Consider the following 24,860-nt stretch of genomic DNA (forward strand, 5'->3'; position numbering starts at 1 on the left):
CAAGTGCACATGGACCATTCCCAAGGATTGACCACCTACTGGGGCACAAAACTAACCTCAGCAAATTTAAGAGTATAGAAATTATTTCAAGTATCTTCTCTGACCATGATGGCATGAAACTAGAAATCAACCACATGAAAAGAAATGAGGAAAAATGAACTCATGGAGACTAAACAACATGCTACTGAAAAACCAATGGGTCAATGAGAAAATCAAAAGGAAAATTAAAAAAAAATACCTTGAGACAAATGGTGATGAAAACACAACTATTCAAAATCTATGGGATGCCACAAAAGCAGTGCTTCGAGGGAAGTTCATAGCTATACAGGCCTTCCTCAGAAAAGAAGGAAAATCTCAAATCGACACTTAACCCACCACCTAAAAGAATTAGAAAAAGAAGAACAAAACCTAAAGTCAGCAGAAGGAAGGAATCATAAAGATCAGAGAGGAAATCAATAAAATAGAGATTCAAAAAACAATAGAAAAAATCAATAAAACCAAGAGCTTATTCTTAGAAAGGGTAAAAAAAAAGTTGACAAACCTCTGGCCAGTCTCACCATAAGGAGAAGAGAAAAAAACCCAAATAAAATAAGAAATGTGTACATTCTATTTTCTCACATTATCATGCTCCATCATAAGTGACTAGACAAGAGTTCTGAGTGCTACACAGCAGGATCTCATCGCTAATCCATTCCAGAGGCAAATGGAGCAGGATAATGTGAGAGAAAAGAATGTGTACAGGTATGTGTAACTGGGTCACCATGCTGTACAGTAGAAAAAAAATAATGTATTGGGGAAATGAAAAAAAAAGTAAAAAAAAAATAAGAAATGAAAAAGGAGAAATCTCAATGGATACTAAAGAAATACAAAAAAGAAAAAAAATAAGAAAATACTGTGAACAGATTATATGCCAACAAATTTGACAACCTAGAAGAAATGGACAACTGTCTTGAGGCTTACAGCCTACCAGAACTTAAGAAGAAATAGATCAATTGAACTGACGGATCACTAGAAATGAAATTGAATATGTAATAAAAACACTCCCTATAAACAAAAGTCCAGGACCAGATGGCTTCACAGGTGAATTCTATCAAACATACAAAGAAGAAAGCGTGATAATATGAGAAAAAAGAATGTATACATGTATGTGTAACTGAGTCACCATGCTGTACAGTAGAAAAAAAAATAATGTATTGGGGAAATAAAAAAAAAAAAGAGCAACTTCTTAAACTTTCCAAAAAGTTGAAGAAAAAGGAACATTCCCAAAGATACTCTGTGAAGCCACCATCACCCTAATACCAAAGCCAGCAAAAGATACTACCAGAAAGAAAATTATAGGCCAATACCTTTGATGAATATAGAGCAAAAATTCTCAATGAAATTTTAGCCAACCGAGTCCAACAACATATAAAAAAGATCACACACCACGACGAAGTGGGGTTTGTCTCAGGCTTGGAAGGATGGTTCAACATATGCAAATCAATCAGTGTCATACACCACAGTAACAAAGGAAAAGGCAAAAACCACAGGATCATCTCAATAGATGCAGAAAAAGCATTGGCAAAATCAAGCATCCATTCATGATAATCACTCTTACCAAAGCGGATATCGAAGGACATACCTTAACATAATCAAAGCTCTTTATGACAAATCCACAGCCAATATAATACTCATTGGAGAAAAGCTGAAAGCCTTCCCGCTAAAATCTGGAACAAGACAAAAATGCCCACTCTCCCCGCTTTAATTCAACACAGTACTGGAAGTCCTAGCCACAGTCATCAGATAAACAAAAGAAATAAAACGTATCCAAATGGGAAAAGAAGAGGTAAAATTGTCACCCTATGCAGATGACATGATACTATATATAGAAAACCCTAAGCAGTCCATGCAGAAACTATACAAACTGATGACTGAATTCAGCAAAGTAGCAGGATACAAGATTAACATTCAGAAATCGGTTGCATTTCTGCATACTAACAATGAAATATTAGAAAAGAAATATAAAAAGACATTTTAAAATCTCACCAAGAAAATTAAACACCTAGGAATAAACCTGACCAAGGAGGTGAAAGACTTATATGCTGAGAACTATAAAATACTAATCAAGTAAATTAAAAAGGATTCAAAGAAATGGAAAGATATTCCATGTTCCTGGATTGGAAGAATCAATATCATTATAATGGCCATACTACCCAAAGCAATCTAGAGATTCAGTGTAATCCCTATCAAATTACCCAAGACATTTTTCCCAGAACTAGAACAAACAATCCAAAATTATATATGGGACCATAAAAGATCCAGAATTGCCAAGGCAATACTTAGGAAGAAAAAAACTAAGCAGGAGGCATAACTCTATTATTATGTAACCTATTACATATGTTATTATGTAATAAGAATATTACAAAGCTATACTCATGAAGACAGTGTGATACTGGTACCAAAACAGACATACAGACCAAAGGAACAGAACAGAGAACCCGGAAATAAACCCAGACACCTACGGTCAATTCATCTTTGACAAAGGAGGCCAGAACATAAAATGGGAAAAAACAAGTCTTTTCAGCAAGTGGTGCTGGGAAAACTGGACAGCTGCATGTAAATCAATGAAACTAGAACACACCCTCACACCACGCATGAAAATAAACTCAGAATGGCTTAAAGTCTTAAAACATAAGACAAGACACCATCAAACACCTAGAAGAGAACATAGGCAAAACATTCTCTGTTATCAACCTTACAAATGTTTTCTCAGGTCAGTCTCCCAAAGCAACAGAAATAAAAGCAAAAAAAAAAACAATGAGACTTAATCAGATGGACAAGCTTTTGCACAGCAAAGGAAACCATAAAAAAGACAGCCGATGGAATGGGAGAAAATCGTTTCAAATGATGCAACTGACAAGGGATTACTCTTTCTAAAATACACAAGCAACTTATACAACTCAACGGCAAAAAAGCCAACAACCCAATTGAAAAATGGGCAAAAGACCTGAAAAGACATTTCTCCAAAGAAGATGGACAGATGGCCAACAGGTATATGAAAAATGCTCACCATCACTGATTATTAGAGAAATGCAAATCAAAACTACCATGAGGGACCACCTCACACCAGTCAGGATGTCCGTCATTAACAAATCGACAAATAGCAAATGCTGCAGAGGGTGTGGAGCAAAGTGCACCCTCCTGCACTGTTGGTGGGAATGTACATTGGTACAACCACTATGGAAAACAATATGGAGGTGCCTCAGAAAACTAAATATAAAACAACCATACGAGCCAGCCATCCCACTCTTGGCCATATATCTAGACAAAGCTTTCATTGAAGAAGGTACATGCACCCGTATGTTCATAGCAGCACTATTCACAGTAGCCAAGACATGGAAATAACCTAAATGTCCATTGACGGATGAATGGATTAAGAAAATGTGGTACATACACACAATGAAATACTACTCAGCCATAAAAAAGAGCAAAATAACGCCATTTGCAGCAACATGGATGGAACTAGAGACTCTCACACTAAGGAAAGTGAGTCAGAAAGAGAAAGACAAATACCATATGATATCACTTATATCTGGAATCTAATATCTGGCACAGATGAACCTTTCTACAGAAACGAAAACTCATGGATTTGGAGAACAGACTTGTGGTTGCTAGGGGGAGGGGGAGGGAGTGGGATGGATTAGGAGTTTGAAGTCAGTAGAGACAGACTCCTACATCTGGAATGGATAAGCAATGAGATCCTGCTGTGTAGCCCAGGGAACTATATCTAGTCACTTGTGATGGAACACGATGGAGGATAATGTGAGAAAGAATGTATATGTTTGTGTGACTCGGTCACTTTGCTGTACAGCAGGAATTGACAGAACGTTGTAAATCTATAATAAAAACAAAAAATAAAAACCTTAAAAACAGCACACATAGCTCCCAGAAGTTTTAAAATTTTTTTAAAATAATGTGGAAGAACACAACATAGTGTCCATGAGGATGCAGGTTCAATCACTGGCCTCACTCAGTGGGCTAAGGATCTGGCATTGCCACAGTCTGTGGTGTAGGCTACAGATCTGGCTTGCGTCCCACGTGGCTATGGCTGTGGCATAGGCCGGCACCTGCAGCTCCGATTCGACCCCTAGCCTGGGAACTTCCATATGCCGTGGGTATAGCCCAAAAAGAAAAAAAAAAAAACTATATCATCAAGTCCGGCATGCGTGCTCAGGCGGCCAGCCTGCCCTGAGGATTTCAGATGGGCCAGCCAATCCTTCCAATAAACCTCTGTACACGTAACTAAGACAATGTCCTATCTCCTCTAAGTTACGCTTTTCTGGAGAACACCGGTGGGCACCGTGATCCTCAGCTCTCTTTCTTCATGGTGAACCCATAACTCTATCACCGAGCCCCAGTCCTCCAGACAATAGACTGACACGGACTTTTCTAGGAAAGCTGACCAACATCAAAGGAAAATCCTAAGACACGAATACACAGGTTTGTCACAGGTTCCCAAGTTCCAAAGCACATGTCCCCAGAGCGAATCGTACATCCACAAAACCCACCCAAACCTCACATCTTTCCATCTGACCCTTAAGTCTGTGGCTACCTGATCATCTTCCCCTCTGATGTAGAAGGTGGAGACCCACACGGAGAGCAGACAGCCCTGTGGAGGAAACAGGGGCCCTTCTGTTAGAAGGAAACTTCCTAAGTGTTATCACCAGCATCCTCAGAGACGGGGACATGTCTTCACTATGAACAAGACAGCATTTTTATAACAGAGAAGGAACACTTGGATATTAAAATCTGATAGCAAAACACGAAATCCAGTGGAAGAATGAGAAGGTAAAAGGGTGGGGTGGGGAGCAGAGCCCGAAAATAGATTTTTAAAAATATGGAAAACCAGAGAGAAAAGACGGGAGAGCAGGGACTAACTCCAGGTGGCCTCATATCTGAAAGGGAAGTGCAAACATTGTTTCTAAGAGAAGAAATCAGCAAAGAGGTGAACTTCCTAGAAGTGAAGGACCTGGGTTTTCTTTTCCTCTTTCTGGCTGCACCCACAGCATATGGAAGTTCCAAGGCCAGCGCCCGAATCCACGCCGCTGCCGCGTATGGACCTGTGCCCCAGCTGTGGCAGTGTTGCAGTCTTTAACTCACCGCTTCAGGCCAGGGATTAAACCCATGTCTCCACAGAGACAGGAGCTGCTGCAGTTGGATTCCTAACCCACTGTGCCAGGGAACTCCAGGACCTGTGTTTTCTGACTGGAAAAATCCAACCCAGTAGATACAAGTTCCCCTGATTGTGAAATTTCAGAAACCCAGAGGCAAAAAAAAAAAAAAAAAAAAAAAAAAACCAAACCACAATACATCCTGCAATGGCCAGAAAGAAAAGAAATAGGTGACATGCAAACAAAGAAGAATCAGAAAATCTTCCTTACTCAACAGCAGAAATGAAAAGGCAAATGTCCATGTTCTGAAGAAGAAAAAAAAAAATTCCAGTTAGAAGTCTGTGTTCAACCAAACTGTCAACCATGTGTCAGAAAGCTCAAAGGCATTTCATGCACACAAGGTCCAAAATAAATGAACTCCCATGCTCTCTTTCTCAGAGAGCTACTGGAGAATGTGCTCCTGCAAGCCAAGAAAGAGAGGAGGGATGCAGGAAGCAAGACATCAGGCAGAGAAAGGTGATGGGGAGATGCCCTGAGATGGGGAAGGACCATCCCTGCTGCCAGCTGGTCACTCGGCCTGAGGGCAGCCGGCAGAGCAGAGCAGGGCAGAGGGGTCTCAGAGACACATGCTCGGGAAAATGAAGTGATGCATCTTGATGTCTTGAGAGGAAATGTGGCCGCATGGAAAGCAGTTGGAGAGGGAATTCACGATCAAAACGTGAAAACGAAGCACACACAAAAGATGATGGTGAAGCTCAGAAAAAAATCTTGTATAGCCAGTATCTCCTGGCTCACTGGCAAATGGTCTTTAGTCATAATAATGAAATTAGTAAACACTGACCTAAACAAACAAACCAAAAACCTGCCAAGAAATGAATATACCAGAAAAGAAAAGGACAGATACAGAGAACAAACCCGCAGTTACCCGTGGAGTGAGGAAAGGGGGAAGGGTAAGATGGTGTGGCCGATGCAAACTCTTATGTATCAAGTAAGCAAACTCCAAGTGTACATCACAGGGAACACAGCCAATATCTTATAACTATGAGGGGGGCATAATCTATAAAAATTGTAAATGACTGTGTTGTATACCTGAAACGAATATAATATTGGAAGTCAGCTATACTTCAGTACAAAATCATATGAGAAACAAAATACTTGGGGAGTTCCCGTCATGGCTCAGCAGTCAGTGAATCCGACTAGGAACCATGAGGTTGCAGGTTCGATCCCTGGCCTCTCTCAGTGGGTTAAGGATCCAGCGTTGCTGTGAGCTGTGGTGTAGGTCACAGACGCCGCTCAGATCCAGCGTTGCTGTGGCTGTGGTGTAGGCTGGTGGCTACAACCCCGATTCGACCCCTAGCTGGGGAACCTCCATATACCGCAGGTGTGGCCCTAAAAAGACAGAAAGACAAAAATAAATAAATAAAATAAAATGAATTATAGTGTAAAGATCAGGGTGACTTTCCAAGCTAATATTTCCAGTAATGTGTCAATCCTCATTAAAATTTATTGATTTCCCCGTAGGAGGATTATTTAGAATCCTAGAATTCCACTGTGAGCAAAGAGTGATAAATGTTACTTCTGGATTTTTTAGTCTTCCTCCCTCCCTCCCTCTCTTTTTTCCTCCCCCCTTTCGCTCTCTCTCTCACTCCTTCCCTCCCACTCTCCCTCCTTTCCTTCCTTCTTTCTCCCTTTCTCTCACTTTTGTTCCCACACCCACGGCATATGGAAGTTTGCAGGTTAGGGGTGGCATCAGAGCTGCAGCTGCCAGCCCACACCACAGCCACAGCAACACCAGATCCGAGCCAGGTCTGTGACCTGTAGCACAGCTCACGGTAACCCTGGATCCCTAACCCACTGAGCGGGGCCAGGGATCAAACCTGTGTCCTCCTGGGTACTAGTCGGGTTCATTACCGCTGAGCCGGAACAGAAACACCTGTATCTTTTAGTCTTATCTGAAATTCGTCTGATTGCTCAGAGATCCAGACAGAATTCATCACCCTCGTTCTCTCTCTCTGTGTCTATATTTTATTTAAATACAGTAATCTATTAACATAAATTTGTAGAAAGTCACCTTTTTTACAGCCAATTAAGGAGATAAGGAAAAAAGCACTCTAGCATATTTCTTGGAAAAAAAAAAAAAAGACACCCCAAATATTAACAGCTTCCACCTTGAATTCAACAACCACATCACCTAATCCTCCTGCATATTTTGACCATATCCTTTTCTCTCTCAACCACACATCTTAAAATTTGAGATAACTTTTCTTTTAAGCCCTGTAAATGCAGTGGTTTTTTTAAACTTTTTTTTTCATTTTTTTTATTACTCAAATGAATTTATCACATCTGTAGTTGTATAATGATCATAACAATCTGATTTCACAGGATTTCCATCCCACAGCCCAAGCACATCCCCCCACCCCCCAAACTGTCTCCTCCGGAGACCATAAGTTTTTCAATGTCTGTGAGTCAGCATCTGTTCTGCAAAGAAGTTCAGTCTGTCCTTTTTTCAAATCCCACATGTCAGTGAAAGCATTGGATGTTGGTGTCTCATTGTATGGCTAACTGCAATTAGCATGATAGTTTCTAGGTCCATCCATGTTGCAAAAAATGCTGGTATTTCGTTCATTTTAATGGCTGAGTAATATTCCATTGTGTATATGTACCACATCTTCTGGATCCACTCCTCTGTTGATGGACATTTGGGTTGTTTCCATGTCTTGGCTATTGTAAATAGTGCTGCAATGAACATTGGAGTACATGTGTCTTTGCGAGTCATAGTTTTCTCTGGATAGCTGCCCAGGAGTGGGATTGCTGGATCCAATGGTAGTTCTATGTTTAGTTTTCTGAGGCATCTCCATACTGCTTTCCAGAGTGGTTGCACCAATTTACAATCCCACCCACAGTGTACTAGTGTTCCTTTTTCTCCACACCTCTCCAGCACTTATTGTTTGTAGACTTTTGGATGCTGGCCTTTCTGGCTGGTGTAAGGTGGTACCTCATAGTGGTTTTGATTTGCATCTCTCTAATAATGAGTGACGTTGAACATCTTTTTTTTTTTCCCACTGTACAGCAAGGGGGTCAGGTTATCCTTACATGTATACATTACAATTATATTTTTCCCCCACCCTTTCTTCTGTTGCAACATGAGTATCTAGACAAAGTTCTCAATGCTATTCAGCAGGATCTCCTTGTAAATCTATTCTAAGTTGTGTCTGATAAGCCCAAGCTCCCGATCCCTCCCACTCTTTCCATGTGTTTCTTGGCCATCTGCATGTCTTCTTTGGAGAAGTGTCTGTTTAGATCTTCTGCCCATTTTTGGATGGGGTTGTTTGTTTTTTTGGTATGGAGCTGCAGAAGGTGTTTATAAATTTTGGAGATGAATCCCTTGTCAGTTGATTCATTTGCAAAGATTTTCTCCCCTTCTGTGGGTTGTCTTTTTGTGTTGTTTAGGGTTTCCTTTGCTGTGCAGAAACCTTGAAGTTTGATTAGGTCCCATTTGTTTATTTTTCTTTTTATTGTCAATACTCTGATAGGTGGATCTGAGAAGATGTTGCTGTCATTTATGTCAGAGAGTGTTTGGCCCATGTTTTCCTCTAGGAGTTTGATAGTGTCTGGTCTTCTATCTAGGTCTTTAATCCATTTGGAGTTGATTTTCATGTATGGTGTTAGGGAGTGTTCTCATTTCATTCTTTTCCTTGTGGCTGTCCAGTTTTCCCAGCACCACTTAGTGAACAGGCTGTCCTTTCTCCATTGTATATCCTTGCTTCCGTTGTCATAGATGAGTTGGCTGTAGGTGCGTGGGTTGAATTCTGGGCTTTCTCTCCTGTTCCACTGATCTGTATGTCTGTCTTTGTGCCAGTACCATACAGTTTTGATGACGTTTGCTTTGTCGTATAGTCTGAAGTCCGGGAGCGTGATTCCTCCAGCTCCATGTTTCTTTTTCAGGATGTGTTTGGCTATTCTGGGTCTTTTGTGCTTCCAAACAAACTTTAGAATATTTTGTTTGAGTTCTGTGAAACATGTCCTTGGTAATTTGATAGGGATTGCATTGAATCTGTAGATTGCCTTCGGTAGTATAGTCATTTTGATAATATTAACTCTTCCAATCCACGAGCATGGTTTATCTTTCCATCTATTTGTGTCATCTTTGATTTCTTTCATCAGTGGCTTGAAGTTTTCAGAGCATAGGTCTTTTGTAAATGCAGTTTTGTATCAATTATATCTCCTTGTAAAATATGTGTTTTTATAAATGTAAACATAGATGTTTATATATGCATGCATAATGTATACACTCATAAAGTTACAAAATTAAAAACTGTTAGACCTTTGCTTTTTCTTTTGGTACCTAGGTTAATTTTGCTATTATACACACACAACTCTTTTTTTTTAAATAGCTCTGTTTCATTTTTTTGGATTAAAATATATCTTGCATGATTATATCAATATGTAGTTATCCTTTTTTGTTATTACAGACAGTTGTCTAATCTGAATATCTGGGCAACATGGGTCATAAGTCATTTTTAACAATATCATTCTTCCAGTACATGAACATTGGATATCTTTCTGTTTGTGTGTTTTTCAGTTGATTCATCAGCCTTTTTTTTGGTCCCCAGAGTCTGTCTATTGTCTCTTTTTATTGATTTTTATTTTTTCCATTACAGTTGGTTTGCAGTGTTCTGTCAGTTTTCTGCTGTACAGCAAAATGACCCAGTCACACAAATACACATACATTCTTCTTCTCACATTATCCTCCATCATGTTCCATCAGAAGTGGCTAGTTAGAGTTCCCAGTGCTATACAGCAGGACCTCGTTGCTTATCCATTCCAAAGGCAAATAGTTTACATCTATTAACCTCAGATTCCCAGTCTGTTCCACTCCCTTTCCCTCCCCCTTGTCAACCACAAGTCTTTTCTCCAAGTTGATGAGTTTCTTTTCTGTAGAAAGGTTCATCTGTGCCAGATATTAGATTCCAGATATAAGTGATGTCATATGGTATTTGTCTTTCTCTTTCTGACTTCATTTAGTATGAGAGTCTTTGGTTCCAACCATGTTGCTTTTTTTTTGTTGTTGTTCTTTTTTATGGCTGTGTAGGTAGTATTCCAGCCATAAATTCCAGCCATATATGCCACATCTTCCTAATCCATTCATCTTTTGATGGACATTTAGGTTATTTCCATGTCTTGGCTACTGTGAATAGTGCTGCTATGAACATACGGGTGCATGTACCTTCTTCAGTGAAAGCTTTGTCCAGATATATGGCCAAGAGTGGGATGGCTGGCTCGTATGGTTGTTTTATATTTAGTTTTCTGAGGCACCTCCGTATTGTTTTCCATAGTGGTTGTACCAATGTACATTCCCACCAACAGTGCAGGAGGGTGCACTTTGCTCCACACCCTCTGCAGCATTTGCTATTTGTCGATTTGTTAATGACGGACATCCTGACTGGTGTGAGGTGGTCCCTCATGGTAGTTTTGATTTGCATTTCTCTAATAATCAGTGGTGGTGAGCATTTTTCATATACCTGTTGGCCATCTGTCCATCTTCTTTGGAGAAATGTCTTTTCAGGTCTTTTGCCCATTTTTCAATTGGGTTGTTGGCTTTTTTGCCGTTGAGTTGTATAAGTTGCTTGTGTATTTTAGAAAGAGTAATCCCTTGTCAGTTGCATCATTTGAAACGATTTTCTCCCATTCCATCGGCTGTCTTTTTTTTTTTTTTATGGTTTCCTTTGCTGTGCAAAAGCTTGTCCATCTGATTAAGTCTCATTGTTTTATTTTTGCTTTTATTTCTGTTGCTTTGGGAGACTGACCTGAGAAAACATTTGTAAGGTTGATACCAGAGAATGTTTTGCCTATGTTCTCTTCTAGGCGTTTGATGGTGTCTTGTCTTACGTTTTAAGACTTTAAGCCATTCTGAGTTTATTTTCATGCGTGGTGTGAGGGTGTGTTCTAGTTTCATTGATTTACATGCAGCTGTCCAGTTTTCCCAGCACCACTTGCTGAAAAGACTTGTTTTTTCCCATTTTATGTTCTGGCCTCCTTTGTCAAAGATGAATTGACCGTAGGTGTCTGGGTTTATTTCCGGGTTCTCTGTTCTGTTCTTTTGGTCTGTATGTCTGTTTTGGTACCAGTATCACACTGTCTTGATGACTGTGGCTTTGTAATATTGTCTGAAGTCTGGGAGAGTTATGACTCCTGCTTGGTTTTTGTTCCTCAGTATTGCTTTGGGAATTCTGGATCTTTTATGGTCTCATATAAATTTTTTGATTGTTTGTTCTAGTTCTGGGGAAACTGTCATGGGTAGTTTGGTAGGGATTGTATTGAATTTCTAGATTGCTTTGGGTAGTATGGCCATTTTTACAATATTAATTTTTCCAACTCAGGAGCATGGACTATCTTCCCATTTCTTTAAATCCTCTTTAATTTCCTTGATTAATGTTTTCTAATTCTCAGCATATAAGTCTGTCACATCCTTGGTCAAGTTTATCCCTAGATATTTAATTTGGAGGGGTGTGATTTTAAAAGGTACTGTATTTTTGTATTCCTTTTCTAATATGTCAATATTAGTATAGAGAAATGCAAGTGATTTCCAAATGTTTATCTTGTATCCTGCTACTTTGCTAAATTCATTGATCAGTTCAAGTAGTTTTTTGTGGAGTCCTTAGAGTTTTCTATATATAGTATCATGTCATCTGCATAGAGTGACAGTTTTATCTCTTCTCTTCCAATTTGTATGCATTTTCTTTCTTTCTTCCTTTTTTTTTTTTTTTTTTTTTGTCTGATTGCTATGGCTAAGACTTCCAATACTATGTTGAATAAAAGAGGTAAGAGTGGGCTTCCTTGTCTTGTGCCAGATTTGAGTGGGAAGGCTTTCAGCTTTTCTTTATTGAATGTTATATTGGCTGTGGGTTTGTCCTAAAGAGCTTTGATTATGTTAAGATTATGTTAAGGTATGTTCCCTCTATACCCACTTCGGTAAGAGTTTTTATCATGAATGGCTGTTGGACTTTGTCAAATGCCTTTTCTGCATCTATTGAGATGCTCATGTGGATTTTGACTTTTCCTTTGTTAATGTGGTGTATGAGGTTGATTGATTTGCATATGTTGAACCATCCTTGTGAACCTGGGATGAATCCCACTTGGTCGTGGTGTATGATCTTTTTGATGTGTTGTTGGATTTGGTTGGCTAAAATTTTGTTGAATTTTTCCTCTATTTTCATCAAAGGTTTTGACCTGTAATTTTGTTTTTTGATAGTGTCTTTCTCTGGTTTTGGTATTAGGGTGATAGTGGCGTCATAGAATGTCTTTTGGAGTGTGTTTTTTTCTTCAACCTTTTGGAGAAGTTTAAGGAGGATGGGTATAAGTTCCTCTTTGTATGTTTGGTAGAATTCACCTGTGAAGCCCTCTGGTCCTGGACTTTGGTTGGTAGGGAGCATTTTTATTACCTATTCAATTTCATTTCTAGTGATCAGTTTGTTTGGTTGATCTGTTTCTTCTTAATTCACTTCTGGCAGGCTATAAGTCTCCAGAAAGTTGTCCATTTCTCCTAGAGTTGTCAAATTTGTTGGCATATAATTGTTCATAGTATTCTTTTGTGGTTCTTTGTATTTCGGCAGTATCTGTTGAGATTCCTCCTTTTTCATTTCTTCTTTTGTTTATTTGGTTTTTTCCTCTCCTCTTCCTTGTGAGTCTGGCCAGGGGTTTGTCAATTTTGTTTACCTTTTTAATTCATGTCTTAGAGTTTTCAAACAAAAGTTCTTTCACCTCTTGGATTAAATTTTATTCCCAAATATTTCATTGGAATTTTTTTCTTTGTTTGTTTTTTTGTCTTTTTAAGGACATACCCACGGCATCTAGAGGTTCCTAGGCTAAGGGTCGAATTGGAGCTATAGCTGCCGGCCTACACCATAGCCACAGCAACAGGATCTGAGCCACATCTGTGACCTACACACAGCTCACAGCAATTCTGGATCCCTAATCCAATGAGCAAGGCCAGGGATTGAGACCGTATCCTCATGGATCTAACTATTCTACTGTTTTTGAAGGTTATTGGGAATGAGATTGTATTCTTCTTTTTTATTTAATTTATTTTTTTCCCACTGTACAGCATGGTGGCCAAGTTACACTTACATGTATACTTTTTTTTTCCACCCTTTGTTCTGTTGCAATATAAGTATCTAAACATAGTTCTCAGTGCCACTCAGCAGGATCTCATTGTAAATCCATTCCAAGTTGCATCCAATAACCCCAAGCTCTTGATCCCTCCCACTCCCTCTTTCTCCCCCTGGGCAGCCACAAGTCTATTCTCCTAGTCCACCATTTTCTTTTCAGTGGAAATGTTTATTTGTGCTGTATATTAGATTCTAGTTATAAGTGATATCATACGGTATTTGTCTTTGACTTATTTCACTCAGTATGAGAGTCTCTAGTTCCATCCATGTTGCTGTAAATGGCATTATGTCGTTCTTTTTTATGGCTGAGTAGTATTCCGTTGTGTATATATACTACATCTTCCGAATCCAATCATCTGTGGATGGACATTTGGGTTGTTTCCATGTCTTGGCTATTGTGAATAGAGCTACAATGAACATGCAGGTGCATGTGTCTTTTTCAAGGAAAGTTTTGTCTGGATATATTTCCAAGAGTGAGATTGCAGGGTCATATGGTAGTTCTATGCATAGATTTCTAAGGTATCTCCAAACTGTTCTCCATAGTGGCTGTACCAGTTTACATTCCCACCAGTAGTGCAGGAGGGTTCCCTCTTCTCTACAACCCCTCCAGCACTTGTTATTTGTGGACTTATTGATGATGGCCATTCTGACTGGTATGAGGTGGTATCTCATGGTAGTTTTGATTTGCATTTTTCTTATAATCAGAGATGTTGAGCATTTTTTCGTGTGCTTATTGGCCATCTGTATGTATTCCTTGGAGAACAGTCTATTCAGGTCTTTTGCCCATTTTTCCATTGGTTGATTGGCTTTTTTGCTGTTGAGTTGTACAAGTTGCTTATATATTCTAGAGATTAAGCCCTTGTCCGTTGCATCATTTGAAACTATTTTCTCCCATTCTGTAAGTTGTCTTTTTGGTTTCTTTTGGGTTTCCTTTGCTGAGCAAAAGCTTGTCAGTTTGATGAGATCCCATTGGTTTATTTTTGCTCTTATTTCTGTTTCTTTGGGAGACTGACCTGAGAAAATATTCATGAGGTTGATGTCAGAGAGTGTTTTGCCTATGTTTTCTTCTAGGAGTTTGATGGTGTCTTGTCTTCTATTTAAGTCTTTTCAGCCATTTTGAGTTTATTTTTGTGTATGGTGTGAGGGTGTGTTCTAATTTCATTGCTTTGCATGCAGCTGTCCAGGTTTCCCAGCAATGCTTGCTGAATATACTTTCTTTTCCCGCTTTTATGTTCTTGCCTCCCTTGTCAAAGATTAATTGACCGTAGGTGTCAGGGTTTATTTCCGGGTTCTCTATTCTGTTCCATTGGTCTGTCTGTCTGTTTTGATACCAGTACCACACTGTTTTGATGACTGTGGCTTTGTAATATTGCTTAAAGTCTGGGAGAGTTATGCCCCCTGCTTGGTTTTTGTTTCTCAGGATTGCTTTGGCAATTCTGGGTTTTTTGTAGTTTCATATAAATTTTTGGATTGTTCATTGTAGTTCTGTGAAAAATGTTATGGGTAATTTGATAGGGATTGTATTGAATCTGTAGATTGCTTTGGGTACTATGGCTGTTTTTGCAGTATTGATTTTTTCCAATCCATGAACATGGAATATCTTTCCATTTCTTTACATCTTCTTTAATTTCTTTGATTAAAGTTTTATGGTTTTCGGCATATAAATCCTTTACCTCTTTGGTCAGGTGTATTCTGAGGTATTTGATTTTTTTGAGGTGCAGTTTTAAAAGGTATTTTTGTATTCCTTTTCTAATATTTCATTGTTGGTATACAGAAATGCAACTGATTTCTGAATGTTCACCTTATATCCTGCTACCTTGCTGAATTTATTAATCAGTTCAAGTAGTTTTAGAGTTGAGTCCTCAGGGTTTTCTATGTATAGTTTCATGTAGTCTGTATTTTATCTCTTCTCTTCCTATTTGGATGCCTTTTATTTCTTTTGTTTGTCTAATTTCTGTGGCTAGGACTTCCAAAACTATGTTGAATGGCAGTGGTGAGAGTGGGCATCCCTGCAATGCTTGCTGAATAGACTTTCTTTTTCCCCTTTTATGTTCTTGCCTCCCTTGTCAAAGATTAATTGACCATAGGTGTCAGGGTTTCAGATTTGAGTGAGAAGGCTTTCAGTTTTTCTCCATTGAGTATTATATTTGCTGTGGGTTTGTCATAAATGGCTTTGGTTATGTTAAGGAATGTCCCGTCTATACCCACTTTGGTGAGAGTTTTGATCATGAATGGATGTTGGACTTTGTCAAATGCTTTTTCTGAATCTATTGAGATGATCACATGGTCTTTGACTTTTCTTTTGTTAATGTGGTGTATGACGTTGATTGATTTGCATATGTTGAACCATCCTTGTGAACCTGGGATGAACCCTACCTGGTCGTGGTGTATGATCTTTTTGATATGTTGTTGGATTTGGTTGGCTAAAATTTTGTTGAGAATTTTTGCGTCTATATTCACCAAAGGTATTGGCTGATAGTTTTCTTTTTTGGTGGTATCTTTGTCTGGTTTTGGAATGAGGGTGATGGTGGCATCATAGAATGTCTTGGAGAGTGTTCCTTCTTCTTCAACGTTTTGAAAAAGTTTAGAAGGATGGACACCAGATTTTCTTTATATGTTTGGTAGAATTCGCCTGTGAAGCCATCTGATCCTGGACTTTTATTTGTAGGGAGTGCTTCTATGACGTCTTCAATTTCATTTCTAGTGGTTGATCTGTTCAATTCGTCTGTTTCTTCTTGATTCAGTTTTGGCAGGCTGTAAGTTTCTAAAAAGTAGTCCATTTCTTCTAGGTTGTCAAATTTGTTGGCATATAGTTGTTCATAGTGTTCTCTTATGAAATTTTGTATTTCTGCAGTATCTGTTGTGATTTCTCCTTTTTCATTTCTAATTTTGTTTATTTGGGTTCCTTCTCACCTCTTCTTAGTGAGTCTAGCCAGGGGTTTGTCAATTTTGTTTACCTTTTCAAAGAACCAGCTCTTGATTTTATTAATTTTCTCTATTGTTTTTTCAATCTCTATTTTATTGATTTCCTCTTTGATCTTTATGATTTCCTTCCTTCTGCTGACTTTAGGTCTTTTCTGTTCTTTTTCTAATTCATTTAGGTGGAGGGTTAAGTTGTCAATTTGAGATCTTTCTTCTTTTTTGAGGAAGGCCTTTATCGCTATGAATTTCCCTCTGAGCACTGCTTTTGCGGTGTCCCATAGATTTTGAGAGGTTGTGTCTTCATTATCGTTTGTCTCAAGGTATTTTTTAATTTCCTTCTTGATTTTCTCATTGACCCATTGGTTTTTTAGTAGCATGTTGTGTAGTCGCCATGTAGTAGGTTTTTTTCTCATTTCTTTTCTTGTGGTTGATTTCTAGTTTCATGCCATTGTGGTCAGAGAAGGTGCTTGAAATAGTTTCTATACTCCTAAATTTGTTGAGGTTAGCTTTGTGTCCCAATATGTGGTTGATTCTTGAGAATGTTCCATGCACACTTGAGAAGAATGTGTATTCTGATTTTTTTGGATGTAGTGTCCTGAAGATGTCAATTAAGTCTAACTTTTCTATTGTTTCCTTTAGGATCTCTGTTGCTTTATTGGTTTTCTGTCTAGAGGATCTGTCCATTGGTGTGAGTGGGGTATTAAAGTCTCCTACTATGATTGTGTTCCCATCAATTTCACCCTTTATGTCTGTTAATATTTGTCGTATGTGTCTGGGTGCTCCTGTATTTGGGGTATACATGTTGACAATAGTAATAACCTCCTCTTGGATGGATCCCTTGATCATTAAATAGTGTCCTTCTTTGTCTTTCTTTATGTCTTTTGTTTTAAAGTCACTTTTGTCTGATGTGAGTATTGCAACTCCTGCTTTCCTGTCATGTCTATTGGCATGATATATCTTTTCCCACCCCTTCACTTTCAATCTATATGTGTCCTTTGTCCTAAAGTGAGTTTCTTATAGGCAGCAGATTGAAGGTTTTTGCTTTTTTGTCCACTCAGCCATTCTGAGTCTTTTGATTGGAGCATTCAGTCCATTGACATTTAAAGTGATAATTGATAGATGATTACTTATTGCCATTTTCAACGTCATGTTCCAGTTGATGCTATGATTCTCCATTCTTCCTTTCTTTTTTTGGTTGGATGGTCTCCGATTGTTTTCTGCCTGAGTGTTTTTCTTTTCATTTTTTGCTAATGCAATGTTTGGTTTTGATTTGTGGTTGCCCTGTTTTTTAAGTATGCTAAGTCCTTCCTATAATTGTGTGTTTTAGCCTGATGGTCCCGTAGGTTCAAACACTTCATTACTCTACTAAGATTAAGTAGAGAAACAAAAGAAAAAAGAAAGAAAAAAGAGAAAGAGGGAGAGACAAAAAAGAAAAGAAAAAAAAATTTTTAAGTCTTATTTATTTCCTTACTTCCCTTGCCCACATTTTATGATTTTGATGACTCTTTTTTCTTTTTAATTTTATTTTGTTTTAAACATGTTCATGATTAAATCTGTATGGTGTCTTATTTGAGTGACTGCTCTCTGATTGTGGTTTCCTCAATCCTAGTTCTTCCTCTTTTTCTTTTTTTTTTCCCCCCTTCTTTCCTTCCTTTCTTTTTGGGTTAGAGAAGCCCTTTCAATATTTCTTTAGCCTGGGTTTTGTATTGCTGTATTCTTTTAGCTTTTGTTTGTTGGAAAAAATTTTTATTTCCCCTTCTATTTTCAATGATATTCTTGCTGGATAGAGTATTCTAGGTTGCATATTTTTTCCTTTTAGCACTTTAAATATCTCTTGCCAGTCTTTGTTTCTTTTTCTTATGTTTTGTTATGTGTGTATAGAAATAGAACAGATTTTTGTATGTTGTTTTGTATGCTGCAACACTCCTGAATTCTTTGATTAGTTCTAGAGTTTGGGGTGGCGTCTTGAGGATTTTCTGTATGTGGAATATCATATCTGCTACAAACAAAGACAATTTTACTCCTTCCTTGCCTGTTTGGGTGCCTTGTGTTTCTTGTACTTATCTGCTTGCTGTGGCTGGGACTTTGAGGACTCTGCTGAGTCGAAGTAGTGAGAGTAGGCATTGCAGCCTTGTTCCTGATCTTGAAGGAAAGGCTTTCAGCGATTCATGACTGAGTGTGAGGTGCACTGTGGCCTTGTCATATGTGGCCGTTATTGTGTTTAGCTATGGCTCCAGGTTCAGCAGCTAGGGACCATGGCAGGCTGTGATTGGAGCTGGTGATGTGCACATACTCCCAGCAGGGGCCTGTGCACTTGTGCAGGACAGTTGCAGACGTGCCAGTAGTGGATGGTCTCCAGTCATCTTCTGGGGGCCAAGGCAGGGGCAGGAACTGGGTGAACTCGGGGCTCACTGGCAGCTGCAGAGGCCCTGGCTGCACATTCTCCTCCCAGGCTTGCACACTTCAGTGGAAGCCAGTGACAGGGGTGCGGTTGGGGGAGGCACGTACACAGTTCCAGGGACGTCGAGGCAGGTGCAGTGATGTTGAGGAGTGACAAAAGGCAGGGCCTGACCCGTCCTGCAGGCAGAGGGGTGGGTAAAGCTCTCCGGGTGTTCTCCTGTGGCTGCCTTCTCTCTGCATCAGCGAGCACATTGCACTGAAGGTCGGTGACCTGAGTCAGGTCCATGATGTGCAGGTGCACAGCTGGAGGGGCCCGGCATGCGTGTGGGAATACACCAGGGCGCTGTCGCTGGGTCCCGCCCTCACACAGTCATGGGAGTCTGCAGCGGCTGCTAGTGGGATGGAGAAGCTGGATGGTCCTCACTTGGGAAACATGATTTATTCCTTATTTCTCCACTCCGATGTGGTACATCCTCAAGGCACCCTCAGATTGGCCAGGAAGGGAGTGTTTTCACCAGAGAAACAGGCAAATGGAGTAAGTCATGGAGTTTTAAACAATGACGTAATCCTAAATCCCATTTACCACCACCCCACCTGGATGACACTTGAAACTCAGGGTTCATTCAACTGACGGTGTTGCTGAAGAATCCACACCAGGTGTCCTCGGATGAGGAGAGAAGACCTTTTGGAGTCTAGAGAAGAAGTAAGGAAATTGTTTTTGATCTGTTCCGAACTGGATGAGATTTTTCCTAATGTGTTCTGTAATTTAAAGCATATTCGGTGTTGAGATGAGGATATGACAGTCAGTACCACACACCAGAGAATGTCAAAATTAAAAATAAAGGAAACTAAAAGAAATGGGACCAGAGCACACAGGTGTGTAAGGTGTGGGCACACACCTGGCGCGTGGGCTGCGCCTCGTGTCCCAGGTGAGAGAAGACAGGCCGTCGGGGAGAGGCGTCCTTGGAGGAGGAGAGGCCTCGGCTTGGCAGAGGCAGAGCCCTGCCCAGGGACGCCCCAGTCCTCCCCCCGCACCCACACCCCGTTTCCCCCTCTACGGTCTCTGTGGGCGGTTCTCTCAGCACCGCAGCTTCTCTTCCAGAACCTCCAGGGCCCATCAGGTCATGGCCAAGGCTCTGCCCCTCTGGACGGCGCCCCGCGGCCTCTGTGCTCAGCTCCTGGCCGCGTCTCGGGTTCCTCCACGGCCGTGTCGAGCCCGGAAGAGCAGAATCCCGAGGCCCAGCAGGATCAGGCCGGCCGCGGCCGTCGGACGAGGTTCCCCACCATGTCGTCTTGGGGGGCAGAGGCTAGGGGTTGCAGGCAGAGAGGTCACAGAGGTCAGGGCAGATCCCAGGCCCCCCCGAGTCCTGGGCAGCCCCTCCCCTTTATAGGCCGTGAACCCGAGGACCCAGCCCCGTAACTGAGGATTTCTCCTGCGCACCACTCGTGGGATCTGGCTGGTGGTGTGATGGGCGGGTGGTGTCTGCCGGTCCTGAGAACCACGAAGTGGGGGTGTGAGTGCGGAGCTGGGGCCCCACAGCCCTTCCCTGGGTTCTGTGTCCCCTCTTGTCTGTGTGACTGTCTCAGACGTTTCTGGGGTCAGGACCCTGTGCTGACTGAGCTCCAACAGGGCAGACTTGGGGCCCCTCCCCTGAGAACAGGAAGTTCAGCTGGCCAGTGGGGTGTGACCCCGCTCTGCCCCCATGGACCCCCCCTCCACAAACCCACACTGACCCCTGTGGGGGCCTGAGTCCGTGGGGTGGAGGGGCTGATCCTGGGAGGCTCCTGGGGGTCAGGATGGGAGGTGACCCCCTCAGAGCCCTGGGGTCCCCCCACATCTCTGCCCGACCCCACCCCCTTGGACCCCCAGCCTGTCCTTGAGCATCTGAGCAGCATTAGCTCCTCTGAGACTCAAAACTGCCCCGGGGTGGCCTGTGCGCCCCATGAGCAAATGGGCCCTGAGACTCCCCCATTGTTGAATTAGGGACTGGGGGTGGGGGGCTGGGGCTCCCAGGGGTCCTGGGAAAGAGGCCAGGAAGGGGCGGGGGCTGCCCCTGGAGTCCCCGCCTCACTAAACTCTCCCTGCACCTGCCCTGTGTCGTCCCCAAGACCCTCTGGGTGGGTGCCCCCCTGGCCCCTTCCAGACCCGGGGGAGGGGAGGGGTGGGTAGAGGAGGCAGGGCCTCTGAGGGGCAGGTCCCCGACTCCCAGCCCAGTCAGGAGCTCTCAAGGGACAGGGTCCTGGGCTGCCTGAGCTCAGGACAAGGTCAGGGTCCCCTGACCTGAGACCATGAACTCCAGGGGGTCACTGGGATGTGACAGCAGGTAGGGGTCACTGCTGAGTGAGCCGTGGCACCTGTAGGTGCCCCCGTGGGCTGAGGCCACGGGAATCATGGAGAACTTGGCCAGGAACAGCCCAGCTCGGGGCTGTGACCTAAGACGCAGCAGGGGATGGGCCGCCCCCTCCTTGGACAGAAGGAAAGTGTCCATCGGACTCCATGACAGCAGGGTCACGTTCTGTCCTGTGGCCACCGAGGGGCCCGGGTTCCCCGAGAGGAAGGGTGTGCCACGGAGCTGTCCTGGAGAGAGGGAGGGGGTGAGGGGCTGCCAGCCGCCCTGGTTCAGAACAGAGACTCGGCAGGGCCTCTCTGCGGACCCTTGTCTGTGTGTGTCTGTGTTTCTCTGAGCCTCTCCATCCCCCAACCCCCTCTCTGTCTGTCCCTCCCTCCCTGGGGACCCCTCCGCCTGGTCCCAGCATCCCCCCTGGGGCTCCCCCAGCAGGGCCTGTGCATAGTGTGGGTCCCCGCCTGACCCGCTGGCTCCTCACCTGCCACCAGGATGTCCAGGGGGTCCCTGGGGGCCGACCACAGGGAGGAGAGGTTGTGTCCACTGTAGCACCTGTACCGGCCCCCATGGAGGCCTCTCACCTCACCCAGGGAGAAGTGGGCCTGAGAGAGCCCAGCCTGGGGCTGCCGGGCAGGGGGCTGGGGGAGGTCCCGTGCCCCCTCCTTGGCCAGAGCGAACCTGTCATAGCCGATGGCAGAGCGACACTGGAGGGTCAGGCTCTGTCCAGAGGCCACGACAGGGCCCTCCGTGGTCAGGAGGGAGGGCTTCCCAGAGCCTCCTGGGGAGAGAGAGCCCTGGGTTAGGGGCTGCTTCCCCCATGACCCCCTTGTCCCCCCTGGCCCCCAGGTCTCACTGTCTCTCACACTCTGGGTTCTGGTCCGGGAGCCCCGCCCCCCCAGCCACCCCCTCACATGGGGCTCTGCTCTGAGCCAGCCCCCAGGGACCTGCCTGGGGGCCCAAAGCCTCTGGGACAAGGATGGGCCCTCCTTACCTGAGACCAGGAGCTCTGGGGGGTGACCACACCTGGGGTTTGTCTCTGAAACAGCCATAGCATCTGAACGTCGCCCTGTGGCTGGGGGTCACGGGACCCACCGGGAACAGGGCCCGGGTCTGCCTATTAGGGTATCTCTGTGTGTCCAAGGTCCAGGAGGGCTTGGGTTCTCCTTCCTTAGTCGGAATGAACCTGTCATATCCCTGCTGTGAGCCACGCTGGAGGGTCACGTTCCCTCCTGAGGCCACGACAGGGCTGGGCAGGGCTGAGAGGGTGGGTTTGCTCTAGGCTCCCAGGAGAGAAGGAGGCAGCTTGTTACATGGGGCTCACAGTCCCTCAGCTCCCCCAGGGCTGGGCTGTGAGAGGGACCCACCCTGAGAGCAGACCCCTGCCTGAGGGCAGAGCCTGAGGCTGGGCCCCCTGAGTGTCCTCTCACCTGTCACCACCAGCTCCAGGGCGTCACTGGGCTCTGACAAGCCAGTGTGACTGATATAGTAACAGTGACAGCTCCCTGCGTAGTCCTGGGTCATGTATGGGATGAAGAACTTGACCTTGTCCCCAGCTTCCAGTGGGCTCAGTCTGTCCCCTAGAGCTGGCCTTCCCTCTGCGTACAGATGGCACTCCTGGGCCCCCAGGGTCCCCTGACACCAGATGGTCACAGGGCTCCCCCAGGTGACCAGAGGGTCTGGCTCAGGCCAGAGGATGGGTTTGGGGAGGGTCCCTGGAAGGACACTAGAGACCAGGTCACAAGGCCTCCCCACCCCCAGGCCCCCAGCTCTCAGCCCAACACTCCCTGACTCCCCATCCTTCAGCCCCTCCCTGCCTTCTCCTTGCTCAGTGCCCGGGGGTGGCCCCTTGTCCCCACGGAGGAGAGGAGGCGCTGGGACCCCTGGGCACAGACTCACCTGCCTGCACCTGGGTCCCCAGGCCCACACTCAGCCCTGGAAGAGAGCACCCGTGAGGACTCGCCCTGGACTCTGAGCAGAACCTCTCGTGCCCGGGCACCCGCTGCGTGCTGGGTGTCCTGAGAGCACAGGCTGGTGTGGGGAGGGGGCGGGTCCCTCCCGGAGCAGGGCTTCCCCTCCCCTGCATCTCACCGAGGCAGAGCCGGGCGGGGAGCATGGGGGTCCAGGCTGTGCAGGTGGAGGAGAGCACGGCGCCCTCAGGACAGACAGACCATAGGGTGTGGCTCCTCCGAGGCTGGTCCTCCCTGTCACGGGGTTGTCACCTCAACAGCCCCACAGGATGGAGGACACTTCTTCCCCAGTGACTTGCTCTTGTTTCTATTACACATCAGCAACAAATATGGTGCCTTCTGGAGATGCCCCTTCCAGGTAATTATGACCAAGGCATGTCCTTCCCTCTCAGAGCCTACCCGCGGCATGTCCTTCCTCTTCAGCCTGTCCCTCAGCACATCCCTGTTGGTTCTCAGGATAATTAGGCAGGGTCCACCAAGGTTTTTCAGAGCTCAGATCAGCAGAGACGCACCTCGAGCATCTCAGTGCAGCTCAGTGCAGGTCAACAGGGCCGTGAGTGCAGAGGAGAAAGACAAGACATAAGGGAAGGAAACGACTCCTCCCCCAGCCCAGAGTGTGGGGTTTCTCTCGATTACAGCCCCCTCCCATGACCTCTCTTTTTTCTTTCAACAGCCTCCACCCCACCTTCCTGGGAACAAGCCCCCGATTCTTCCTTCCTCCTTGGTATCCTCGATCACTTGAGCAGAGTCTCCTCCTCATGCTGTGGTTCTATCTTTAGAATTGTGGGACAGAGAGTGGGTTAGTGCTCTGACTCGAGGGACAGAGCTGATGTTATTTAAATATTCCTCATCATGCTTTGCCCATGCACCTTGAGCTGTGAAGTCCTCTCTCTGAGCCTCTGTTTCCTTGTCTGCAGCTTGTGGTCTTGACCCTACTCCTCAGAAAGTTTGTAGGCTCAGTGGTGTCAGGACGTGAAGGGACCTGATATTAGTGCATTTGCAGACCTGGTGCAGACATGGGGGGTGTGATGTGAGAGGATCCGGGTGTCAGTCGCCAGAGTCACAGTGGATGCTTGATGTGACCACTCACCACCGTTACCTCCCTCTGACCTTGTTTCTTCAGTTTTTATGAAATATGTAGGTAGAGGCTATTGTAGGAAAAGAGAAATGAAATTCCCCCAAATAGAGAAGGAAGCACAGCAAAAGAATGAGGAATATGAAGGAACAAAGAAGGGTCTACTTTTCAGTTCCTCTACATCAGCCAATTCTTGTTTTGTTCTGATATATTTTCCATGTCACTTTCTTTTCTTCCTAGTATCGACCTATTATTTTTTTAAAAAAATATATGATAGCATGTCTGTAACACACCAGGCAATGTCTCTACAAGCAAAGATTACTAGAATTTACATAACTTCTAAGAATTCACTGATTTGTGTACATCATGGTATTGGTTAGAAACCAGCCAATGAGGTGAACTCTTTCCCCAGAAGTCACTCCAAGGCTCTCCCCAGACTGGCCATCATTAGCCCTGACCCTCTGTGCTTCCCCCAGATGAACAGGGGGCTGTTGGCTGAAGCAGAAGGTCTGGGGAGGACTCACCCACCAGAATCCAGCCCCACAGTCCTTGACACAGCCCAGGAAGTGTATGTAGATACGACACATATAACAACTGAAATGTAGACCGGTAAGGATGAAGGGACCTCTGTGTTCCTAAGGTTTCGCCATTTCCTTGAAGAGTTAAATACCAACTTTGACTTGGCTGTCAAGTCAGGTATATACATGGTCATCTGAGAATAGCCACTCAAATGGCATTCTAAGAGGACTAGTTTCAGCACCCATGGAGAAGTTAAAGTGGAATGCTAAAAATGTTTTTTAAATCCAAGAAAAGGCAAGAAAGAGTAAATGGAA

The 24,860-nt window shown here is 43.8% G+C and overlaps 1 protein-coding gene and 1 pseudogene across 2 annotated transcripts in view; one reads left to right on the forward strand and one right to left on the reverse strand.

Moving 5' to 3' along the window:
• The window catches only part of TCAF2 (TRPM8 channel associated factor 2), a 91,588-nt gene that overhangs the window by 35,442 nt on the left and 31,286 nt on the right, over positions 1-24,860 (forward strand). The window lies entirely within an intron of this gene.
• LOC110257613 (leukocyte immunoglobulin-like receptor subfamily A member 6) lies at positions 19,812-23,098 on the reverse strand (annotated as a pseudogene).

This window comes from Sus scrofa, chromosome 18 (genome assembly GCF_054392235.1).
Source record: "Sus scrofa isolate SSC_HxYL_T2T_F1_AM1 chromosome 18, Sscrofa_HxYL_maternal_Yorkshire_Landrace_v2.0, whole genome shotgun sequence".
Lineage (NCBI taxonomy): Eukaryota > Metazoa > Chordata > Mammalia > Artiodactyla > Suidae > Sus > Sus scrofa.